Genomic DNA, 11973 nt, shown 5'->3' with positions numbered 1-11973 from the left:
ATCTGACTGCGTCGTAATGGATTATTTATTTAATTTTTTATTATTTGTCGACCTTAACTTTCAATGCATAAACAATACTTCGAATAACGGCATTATTGACGTTTTATTGACAATAAACCAATAATGTGAACTATTCACGACAGACGACGGTTATTCAGGCCAAGAACGATGAGATTTTTTTACTACCTTTGTAAATGTTAGCGGACCTTGATAGCTTTCAGGTTTATAACTGTAAGCTGCAACGAAATCGCAGCTCACCGCTACACTCTGGAATGTCAATAAAATCCTACTTATATAATACTAGCGACCCGCCCTGGCTTCGCACGGGTTGCACAAAAATTTAAAATATATGTACCTAAACCTTCCTCACTAATCACTCTATTTATAAGTGAAAACCGCATGAAAATCCGTTCAGTAGTTTTCGAGTTTGTCGCGAACATACGTACACACAAACAGACAGACGCGGCAGGGAAGTGTAGTGATTTTAAATGCGAATGTAACGCTATCTGTCCGTCTTCACGCCTAAACCGCTGAGCCGTTTTAGGTTAAATTTAGTATGGAGATAGTATGAGGCCCGGGGAAACACACAGTAGGATAGTTTTCATCTATCATGATAATCAGTCCACGCAGACGAAGTCGCGGGTAGAAGTTACTAGATTATAAAGTGCCGAATCTACTTATATGTAAGTATACAACGAACTTATCCCCCAAACTTGAAGTAAATATACAGTTTTTTAATCATATAAACAATTCAATTGTTTACACAATACATGATACTTTAATAATTAACGCAGTACTTATATTAAGTACATACTATATTAAATTAAATTAGAATGAAATACAAATAAAAAGTGGTGAATATTACTTTTTCGGTTTTTGATACAAAAGTCGTTTAAAAATATGATAATTTAAAAGTGCATCGATACCATTAGTGTGTCAATGATCTCGATGCAATTTTAAATTTCCCGGGCCGTGTAGTAAACATGTTCATTCATTAGCGTACGTGAGTCAATGCAACGTTATTCCCGTTTCAAAACAATCTGATTTGACTCAAATCTATGGCAGTTTACAGAAATGAACATTCAAAATTTATGTACCATATTTGTATTGTATAATTCTGTCTAGTTTAATTGAGATCATATTTGACTACTCTGAGTACGCTCAAACCTGCGTTTAATGGACGATTCTCGACTATCGCGTCGGTAACGGACAAAGCGTACTGTCCGACCACGCTTTGTAAGGCGCATTACAATTTCAACAAAGTGTAATTACAATTTTCAATTACACCTGTAGTTTGGTATTTGTTGAGAGAGAAATCGGTAAGATAAACGTACTAGTGCTCGACATGCTAATGCCCAATAGATGACACCTTGCTGTCACCTCTATTGACAATGACTTAGGTTTCAAGGTGACATATACTGGGACCGCGTCGAGCACCAGTACGTTTACCTTACCTAAACTATTAATTGTTTTTCCAATGGTTGTTAAAACTGTGTAGTTTAGTAATGTAATGAGTGATAGGGCAGCAACACAGACAAGTCAGACAACGACCTTTTCTGACACCACGCGTTATTAACACGAATGCTCTATTTTGAATATATGGCTGAGAGGACGAGTGCCCGCAACCAATAGGTAAGTTTTCATAATGATACTTCTACGTCAAATGAGCATTCAAGAATAACGCTCCATGTTTCCGAGAAAATGCGAAACGTGGCGCTTCCCATTTGTTTACTTAAAACATATGCCGCTGCTACCGGTTCATCAGAAGCATTGTTTAACTGAAAACTCTTTAAACATACAGTTATCAATAACTGAAATGTTTAATGATAAATACTTTATAGAAATAGTAAAATAAATATACTCGTGCGTATGATTCTGCTTACTGCGTGCGAGTTTCCGTTGTTATAATTTTTAAGAATGGCATTTCAATTCGGAGTTACTTGTAGTGTAGGTACAGGATGTTTAATGAAATGGCGGGAAAACTAGATGGTTTATTAAATGTAACTAAATATCAATTCATCTACAGTCAGCAAAGGTATAAGCTTGGCACCCGTGCATACAAATGAGTATGTAGAGCTGCTAAGCTAATATTAGTTATAAAAGCATTAAAAAATAGACTAAAATCGATTCAGGTCAATGTGGCTCATTCCGTCATAGGGTCTATTCCGTCCACTAGCGTTTTTGTCGAACAGCGAACAACATTAATAATTTCGTCGACAAAGCAGCGATTGCTTTTAGTTTCAGCAATCAAAAGCAATTGGTTTTTTTTTCTACGATTGAAAAGTACACCTACAAAGAAATATACGCTCGTGGACGGAATAGTCCCTATGACGGAATTAGCCACATTGACCTTCACTAATAATTTAATGAAGCTTAATGAGCAGATAATAAAAATAGAAACCCCAAAAAGGAATAAAACTTTCCTAACATCCCTAAGTCTGCAAAACAAAGTTCATGAACATAATATCATAACTTCTTGCTTTCGTTCAAGAATATGAAATACGTAGGTGGAATGAATGAGTAGCCTGTTGCCCTATTCAGAGTTTACACGAGTAAAGTTCAGTCTGCGACTTGAACATGTTTTATTAATATAAAAATGTTCATTACAAATGGCGTGAAGATTGTCCTATTATTACTGTTTTTCAAAACTAAGAAATATCTTCCTATCATGCGCAACATAAATTCACTTTACTATTTTATTCCTGAATATTTACAATTTTACTAACACAAAAAAAATTATGTCACAAAAAATAACTCACACTAAAAACTAATTACTACTACTTAAACCTAACCAAGCGATAACTACATAGATAAAACTAAAACATAACTAAATGTAAAAATATCTCCCTTAACTCACCTAAAAATGATGTGACTTGAACATGTTGCCAACCCTCATAATTAGCACTTATTGTGACAATTTCAAACATTTGGAATGGTTAGGACTAGCGAGCTAAAACTTCAGTCTAAAAATACCAAGATTCATGTGTTAATGGAGTGTAGAGTAAACATAGAGATAAAAAATTGAGAGCGACAATGCCAAAAAATTATATTGTAAGACAACCAGTCCCCACGTTTTGTATTTAACTGTGTAAAATGTATTGAGCATCATGTTCTAAAGTGAACATGATGAATACATTTTAAACAGTTCAGCACCGGCCACGGAGATAACGTTTGCATCGTAAAAAGATAGTTATAATTTAGCTTGTAATTTCTATACCATTTGTTTCTTTAATTAAATTACTTATGAATGGACTCGTTTCTTACTCAATTTATGAAATATAAAAAAGGAAACTGTTAAAAAAAAGAAACATTTATGAAATATGATGTAATATGAATTTAAAATAAAATTGTGAAAATACATTAGAATTTACAAATCGTTGTCAGCTCCGAATAAGTAAAAATACTAAAGTTTTAGAGCCGTGATAAATCACCATTTTGATTTTGCAGTAAGTTTAGAGCATTAGCTACTCTTCTATACTTCTTATTTGGATGTTGGCAAACCGTTTAACATGCGCAGATGCACCACGAAGGGCCGCGTGGGCGCGCCCACATGTCGCTATGAACACTTCAAAGCCTCGCTAAATGAAAATCTACCACCAGTTTGCAGCTATTTTCACGGGAACACCCAAATATTCCGAAATATGTTTTTCCGACTTTCATAACCTCGATTTTCATAATCACGATTTTTTATACGTCCGAAATATCGAAATCACGACTTTGAAAACCACGAAAGCAGAAAATCACGACTGCGCTATTTCCGAATATTTAAAATCCGATAATATAAGAAAACATTTATTTACATACAATATATATACAGTGGTACTACTAAACGGAATTAATAACTAGCTTAAATCTAAAATAGGCCCTTGAGGCATTGTACCAAGGATGCTGGCGGCATTTCCTCGCTGTATCGCAATGCTGATACGTTGTGCGAGGTAGCCGCCAGCTCTTCGGTCACCAGTTACGTCAACCAGACGCTTCGCGATTTCTGCGAACAACTTATGCGCGCTGGGACCCCATGGACCTAGAGTTTCAACACCAAATGGTACAAAATGGTACTCTCTACCGAGGCTCTTATATTTGTTACGTTTTAGAATTTCGGCGCTTTCCGCCGCTCCGCCCGCTTTTACAGTAGTCCGTTGGAGGTGGGACGGTGCCAGTGTGTCTACGCAGGTAGCATCCCACACCAACATCCGTCCCAAGCTCCAAGGAACTAAGGACACTCCATCGGGCCTCTTGCCATCATCTCTGATAATGCCAGTCGGCTCAAGAAGAGCAGGCACATTGATGGTGGCAAGAGACCGACGGACTATGTCATTAAGCGACGCATGTCTCGAAAAACGGCCTGCACTTTTTTGACAAGATAATCCGTGGTGTCCCAGTCGGTCCACGTCCGTGCCACAAGAGCATATGTGTGGCGTACACACCGAAACCCCGAGTCGCAAACCAGTCGCCAGTCTAAGGGAGGCCGGATCCAAGAAAGTACCAGTATTGGGCGAAGGATGGGCAAATCCGATTGTCATATGAACGAAAGCTTAAAGTTCCGATTTTTAAAAATCCGAATTTTTTTTTCCGAATTTGTCTATTCCGAAAAATCATTGACCGATCGGAAATAAAATAATTCGGAATTCAGAAATTCGATCTTTTGTAAACTCGGAATAATGAAATTCGTGATTTTCAAAAGGGAAGTAATTAAATGGTCAGCCGTATATAAAATTGATCTGCAAAAAAAATGCATTTAAATCATTTGGACATGCTAGAACTGCTACCTTTACAGAAACCAACTGCTACTAGAAAAGTGGGTTAGGATAGAACTGCAACCTTCACAGAAACCAACTGCTACTAGAAAAGTGGCTTAGGTTAGAACTGCGACCTTTACGGAAACCAACTGCTACTAGAAAAGTGGGTTAAGTTAGGTTAGAACTTTGACCTTCACAGAAAACAACTACTAGAAAAATGGGTTAGGTTAGGTTAGAACTGCGACCTTCACAGAAACCAACTGCTACCAGAAAAGTGGGTTAGGTTAGGTTAGAACTGCGTCCTTTACAGAAACCAACTGCTACTAGAAAAGTGGGTTAGGTTAGGTTAGAACTGCGACCTTTACAGAAACCAACTGCTACTAGAAAAGTGGGTTAGGTTAGGTTAGAACTGCGACCTTCACAGAAGCCAACTGCTACTAGAAAAGTAGGTTAGGTTAGAACTGCGACCTTTACAGAAACCAACTGCTACTAGCGAAGTGGGTTAGGTTAGGTTAGAACTGCGACCTTCACAGAAACCAACTGCTACTAGAAAAGTGGGCTAGGTTAGAACTGCGACCTTCACAGAAACCAACTCCTACTAGAAAAATGGGTTACGTTAGGTTAGAACTGCGACCTTCACAGAAACCAACTGCTACCAGAAAAGTGGGTTAGGTAAGGTTAGAACTGCGACCTTTACAGAAACCAACTGCTACTAGAAAAGTGGGTTAGGTTAGGTTAGAACTGTGACCTTCACAGAAGCCAACTGCTTCTAGAAAAGTAGGTTAGGTTAGGTAAGAACTGCGACCTTTACAGCAGGGGTCGGAAACCGGTATTTGCTCCATACAAAAATACCGGTATTATTACGTTCGTTTTCGTTCTTTGGTTTATTATTTCATTTTTAGTGGGACAATCTAATAATACGAAGTTGTTACCTAAATACATTCAGTCCTACGTTCGCATTCATTCTCATTATAGAGCGACTCGGGATCAGGGCTGTGAGGTTCTCTCAGTAACAGGTACAGCCGCCGATAGGCTGTTGCTCGTTTAGCGCCACCCGGAGGACACGTGCAGGGTAATAGTGGCAATTCCTGAGGACGTGAGCAACTTCATCCTCCGAGCAAAGCAGACTATCCACCACATAACAGTCGACTGCCCTAAGAGAAAGTTTATTGGTAACCATGAAGACTTGCTCGCTCCTAGTGAAGACGCAGCCCTATGGGCCAAGACATTGGATATAGTTCTTTAATTCTTTATTACTTTCTAATACTCTAAGCGACTCGAATCTTGCCATACGATTAAATAAAAAAAGTCCTACGTTCAAAGCATATAATATCTCAAAATATTGGGCTATTTCGGGGTTCAAAAAAAATACCGGCTCCGAGCCCTGCTTTACAGACACCAACTGCTACTAGAAAAGTGGGTTGGGTTAGAACTGCGACCTTCACAGAAACCAACTGCTACTAGAAAAGTGGGTTAGGTTAGAACTGCGACCTTCACAGAAACCAACTGCTACTAGAAAAGTGGGTTAGGTTAGGTTAGAACTGCGACCTTTACAGAAACCAACTTCTACTAGAAAAGTAGGTGTAGGTTAGGTTAGAACTGCGACCCTCCCTCCCCTAGAAACTTACTGCTTACAGAAAAGTAGGTATAGGTTAGGTTAGAACTGCGACCTCTACAGTAAATAACTGTTTTAAAAAAAGTAGGTTTAGGTTACGTTAGAACTGCTACTTAACAACAAATTCGGAATATATTCGGAATTTAAAAAATAGGAATCACGTCAAATCGGAATTCAAAATTTCGGAATTATGACAATTCGGAATTCGTGATATCAAAAATCGTAAATGTTAAATTCGGTGTTTCGTCCTATCGGAATTGTTATATTCGGAATTATGTGGTTCGGAATTTAAAAAATCGTCGGTTTTACTATTCGGAAATATAAAACTTCGTGATTTTCATCGTTCGGTAATTACGACAATCGGAATTTTGATGGGTCGAGCATTTGAAAATCGGAATAATAAAATTCGATATTTTAAAATTCGGCATAAAATATTTCGGAATTATGTAGTGTACCCTATTTTCACACATGGAATGGTAATGGCAATGGACGCTGAAACTCTTGCATATTATGTATGTGAGATTAATAGATTATGATCGTAACTCTGCACCGACTTTAACGTGACAAATTATGGAATCATAGTCGTCACTATAGGTGTAGATTCTAGATACACTGCCCGATTCGAACTTTCAGATACGTCAATCGTTCGAATCGGGCCGACAGTGGCAAGCAGCCTCCCACGGCCGCGTAGTCGAGCCTCCGTAGCGCTGCTACGCAGTCCGTAGCTCGTAGCTCGTAGGCGTCAACTCTACGTTAGAATTAAATTTCGGGTCCCTCTCAAATGTCAAGCGACAGAGTAAATAAATGACGTATTTATGTAAATTGATCTTTACTCCGGAGAGATCAGCATAATGATAACAAATACATAACAAACTTAATTATCCATAAGTACATAATGCATCTCAAACCAAGTATTTGAAGTAAAATTTGAAAGGATTAAAGACCTTCCTTTTACTTACCTACTTAAGGATGACTCACGTTAGACCGGGCCGTGTCCGGGCCGGAGCTTCCGGTGCATCGTTTTCTATGGAAAGCATCACGTGATCGCCTGTCATGTCATAGAAAAGTAAGCGCTGGAAGCTCCGGCCCGGACACAGCCCGGTCTAACGTGAGTCATCCTTTACGCACACGTTTCTCAACTGTATGCTTATGGGTATGACATATTGCCTTGATAAATTTGCAGATTTAAACTAGAAATGGTTCCAGATTCGTGTAATTCTAGGTAGTCTAGTTGCTTAGCTGGCATATTTTTTCAAACAAATTAAATTGTAATTTTTAAACCTAATAAAAGCCTTTAGAATCAACAGTGGTATTTAAACCACCTCACAGGCTAATTCCTCAACCCGTTCGGGCATCAGTGCTTCCTAAGCATAAACAAACACCCATAAATACATTTACAAGCTTCAGAAAAACGTTACCATCCCAATGAAGTCATTCGGGTCAGTAGGCACATTTCGGCGTACAATACGCCGCTAAAGCGGCTAAAGTCGCTAGAAACATCTAGCACACGTTCATTACATAAGGCAAGTTATCCAAGAGCCAATCACTCACGCAATCTGTGCCACGGCACGGAGCATGGAAACGCTATTCATGTAGCTGAACGAGAATATCGCCTCAGGCGAATGAAGGGCAATTCCATTATTTTGCTGTCAAAATAATGTCATTTGTTTATCATTCGCCTGTGCGTCTCGCTTGCGTCAATACGTGTACGAAAAAGTAGGAGCGAAATAGACGTGCGAATAATATTCCAACTTACATTTTAATATCAAAATGTAAGTTGGAATACTGATGATACCCCAAATCTTAAGGTTAAGTAACTGATCGGACCTTGAATTCCAGCACGACGTAATTCTTGAAAAATAACCCAAATAGCAAACTATGTTTTTTTAATCCTGGTATTTTTATATACTGGTTTTCCTAAGAAGATATGCTTGGAAGGCGATAGAAATAATATCTCAGCTTGCTATCGCCTCCCTGAGGTATTGCCTTATCCCGGATATCCAGTTATTTACGGCCCGGAACTAAACCAGGGCCCACGTAACGGACTGACCGTGTCGCACTAAATCATTTTGTCGCAACGCGTAAGAGGCACTTAACTTGATTAGTTTTATGGCTAATTTTCAACCTACAAATGTTCCGCAATTGAGTTCAGTAATAATAAAACGGTGATTATAACACAGGCAAGCTGTTTCTCGATTTGGGTTAGCATGTCGCCTAGAATAATAATTGTGCGATGGTCTAAGTTAAAACCAATTTGCTTTTGTTTCGTTGCACCTCTAAATATCATAATGCCATTGTCTTTATTTGACTTAAATTTCAGAACGACTTAAAGGATGACTCACGTTAGACCGGGCCGTATCCGGGCCGGAGCTTCCAGGGCTTAATTTTCTATGACATGACAGGTGATCACGTGAGGCTTTCTATAGAAAACTATGCGCCGGAAGCTCCGGCCCGGTCTAACGTGAGTCATCCTTAATCCTATCATGCCTAAATATCAAATAGTTTCCTTCTTAAAATGGCCGAATGTCATACGAGCAATTACTTTAACGAAATGCGGAATGTCTTAAGGGCAATTTCATAATAACATTTGTCGTATACATTCACAGTTTAACAGTCTGCTCTAGTGGAAGCTGGAACTAAAGACGGTATTATTAGATACCTAATATAACACTCATTAATGTAGATAATTTGACATTATAACTAGGATACTATGTCGATATAAAGTTCAGGTATTTTGAGAATGTAGTATTTTAAGGAAACATAATAAATAGGCATTCTTCAATTCAGGAATTTTGAACCTGTTCCGCTATGTAGGCATACCAACAAAATGATATTAGGTAAATGGGTAAAATTTAACAAAGTTTATGTACGTTCCGCATACATAGTAAGTACGATTCTTGATAAATGTACAACATGAACGTTTGTAGAGGTTTGATGTCATATCCGCACAGTATAGTCGAAGTCAAAGGTACCTATGCTTACACTTTTCGCCATATTACAAAGAAGCAAGGTGCAAAAGTGTAAAAATATTTTTGCCGTACACAGCGCTTCAAAATAGACAAGGGAGATAGAAGAATCTATAACGTTTATCTTTTAAAGGAAGTGAGTTTTAAGGAATTCTTATTCATATTAATTATAATTGTAAACCTACCACATTGTGTGTGTGCTGTCAATTACAAAGGCATGCCAGATGAGTGCATTCGAAATACATGTCTAAATATCATCCTATCATTGCGCATGAAACGTGTTAAGTCACCTATTGTAATATATATATATAGCCGTAACCACAAAATTGATTGAAACTGATTACTACCTACGCCCGACACCAGAGACACGTCATAACTGGGCCTTTTGTTACTTAACTCTGGCCTGTGCAATTAAGGCTTTCAGCGTGGCCACTTCTGGATACACTTATGTAAGTTATGTATTACGTTACAGTTAAAATAGTGCCATCAGCCTATGGGCCCGATTCGGATTTTGAAATAGACATCTATTAGACATCACCAAGATACGATAACGATATGTTTAAGATTTAACCTGTCAAATTTGACATTTGCGCGATTCTGCAGTGTTGAACGATTGAGATCCAATTCACATCTAATAGATATCTTACTCTATCTAACGTAAAAGTGACATTGTTTCCCCGAATTGCGCTGTAAAAGAGAACTAGTTGATATCTAAACTATAACGTATCTAGAATGGATCTAGTGCGTGTCGTCTCTTGTGAATATCTTGAAGTTCGAATACGGCAGTATTACGTTCCATTCCTGTCCGCCTCGCGATAACCAAGGGCGTGCACAATGTGGTTTGGAAACTCCTTCAAGTCATGCAGGTTACCTCATGATATTTTACTTCATCGAACAGCAACTAGTAAATATAATATTTCGCAAATAAGTTCCGAAAATCTCAATGCTACGAATGTCAGGTTTGAACGTTATGCTAGCATACTACTAGTATGACGGCCCGATTCGAACTTTAAGATACGTCAAATATTACGTTTAGATACGATATGGATTAGATATGTCAGTGTCAAAAGTGACGTTTCCTCCAACAAAAACGTAGTGCTAGTTTTTGTTTATGAGGTTTATAATAACTATTATAAATCGTGGCAAAACATTATGTCTCCAGTTCACCTCGATTAGGTTAAATCTAAGGTTAGGTTAGGTTATATCTCGGTTAGGTTAAAATTCAGCACTCATCTCAAAAAACGTAGTTTTTTTTGATAGAGTCCGCAGAAATAAGACATGGTAGGTCCATGTCCAAAGAGACATTATTCAAAAATAGGTCGATTTTCAGGGTAGACGTCCCTATTATTAAGAGGTCTCGCTGCTCTATTGTAGTTAGGTACACTTCGTGACCTAATTACCTAGCAATCCTAACGTTGGGCACAAACGGATGCCAGGAACAGATGTTTACACTACATCCCACTAGTATTGTAAATGTTAAAGTTTGTATACTATGTTTGTGGCTCAATCGACCAAAAATGGCTAAAATTATTTGGATAAAAGTTTGCAGACAAATAGTTTATAACCTGGAACAACACCAACCTGGCGCCCGAATCAGATTTACCAACTTAAATAAATAAATAAATGAATGAATGAATGAATGAATGAATAAATGAATGAATGAATGGATGAATGAATGAATGAATGAATGAATGAATGAATGAATGAATGAATGAATGAATGAATGAATGAATGAATGAATGAATAAATAAATAAATAAATATTATAGGACATTCTTACACAGATTGACTAAGTCCCACAGTAAGCTCAAGAAGGCTTGTGTTATGGGTACTCAGACAACGATATATAATAATATATAAATATGTACTTAAATACATAAAAAACAACCATGACTCAGGAACAAATATCTGTGTCATCACACAAATAAATGCCCTTACTGGGATTCGAAACCAGGACCATCGGCTTCACAGACAGGGTCACTACTACTACTACCCACTAGGCCAGACTGGACGTCACTTGTTACGGTTTTGATATTATTTTGATAAGACCTTCACAATCGCTCACGCTGATTGGTGCATGCGAAATCAAGTGAAAGTCGTGCGTGTGATGCTCGCTAATCATCAAGATGGATAAGCGTGAATCTTCTGTCTTGTATTCGTTTTTCTTTCTCATATTTGTTCTTTGTCCTTTCTAGACTGTATTATGTATCTTGTTTGTATAAACACCTACTGTCTATTATAAAGTCCGCCGTAATGCTGTGTAAATTTTATGAATCAATAAAAATAATAAAGACGATCGTCAAAATCGTTAAAAACCAGTTCATAACCATTACAAATTGTAAAATTAGAATCGGCCTCCTACTGAAATTCAAGCCATGGGCAGGCGTGGCTCACTCCGCGATTTCGTCACTTTGCTACAGGTAGCTAAAAGTACATCCGTTCCACACCAATTTTGGTGGCTAGCCGTAAGCCGCGCGCGGCGCTGTCGCCACCTAGCGGCCATACTCGTATCTGTCCTGATCGTAACTGACGCGTTTTGTTAGAGAGTGAGTCTTCTGTACCTAGTACTATTATTTATTGTGCCATGGGTATCAATGATTTAACGCAGCGAAATCGCGGGTAAAAGCTAGTTCTACTTACACAAATTTGAAATA

The sequence above is a fragment of the Cydia splendana genome, chromosome 5 (assembly GCF_910591565.1).
Source record: "Cydia splendana chromosome 5, ilCydSple1.2, whole genome shotgun sequence".
Taxonomy (NCBI): domain Eukaryota; kingdom Metazoa; phylum Arthropoda; class Insecta; order Lepidoptera; family Tortricidae; genus Cydia; species Cydia splendana.
Note: the sequence above shows the minus strand (reverse complement) of the source record.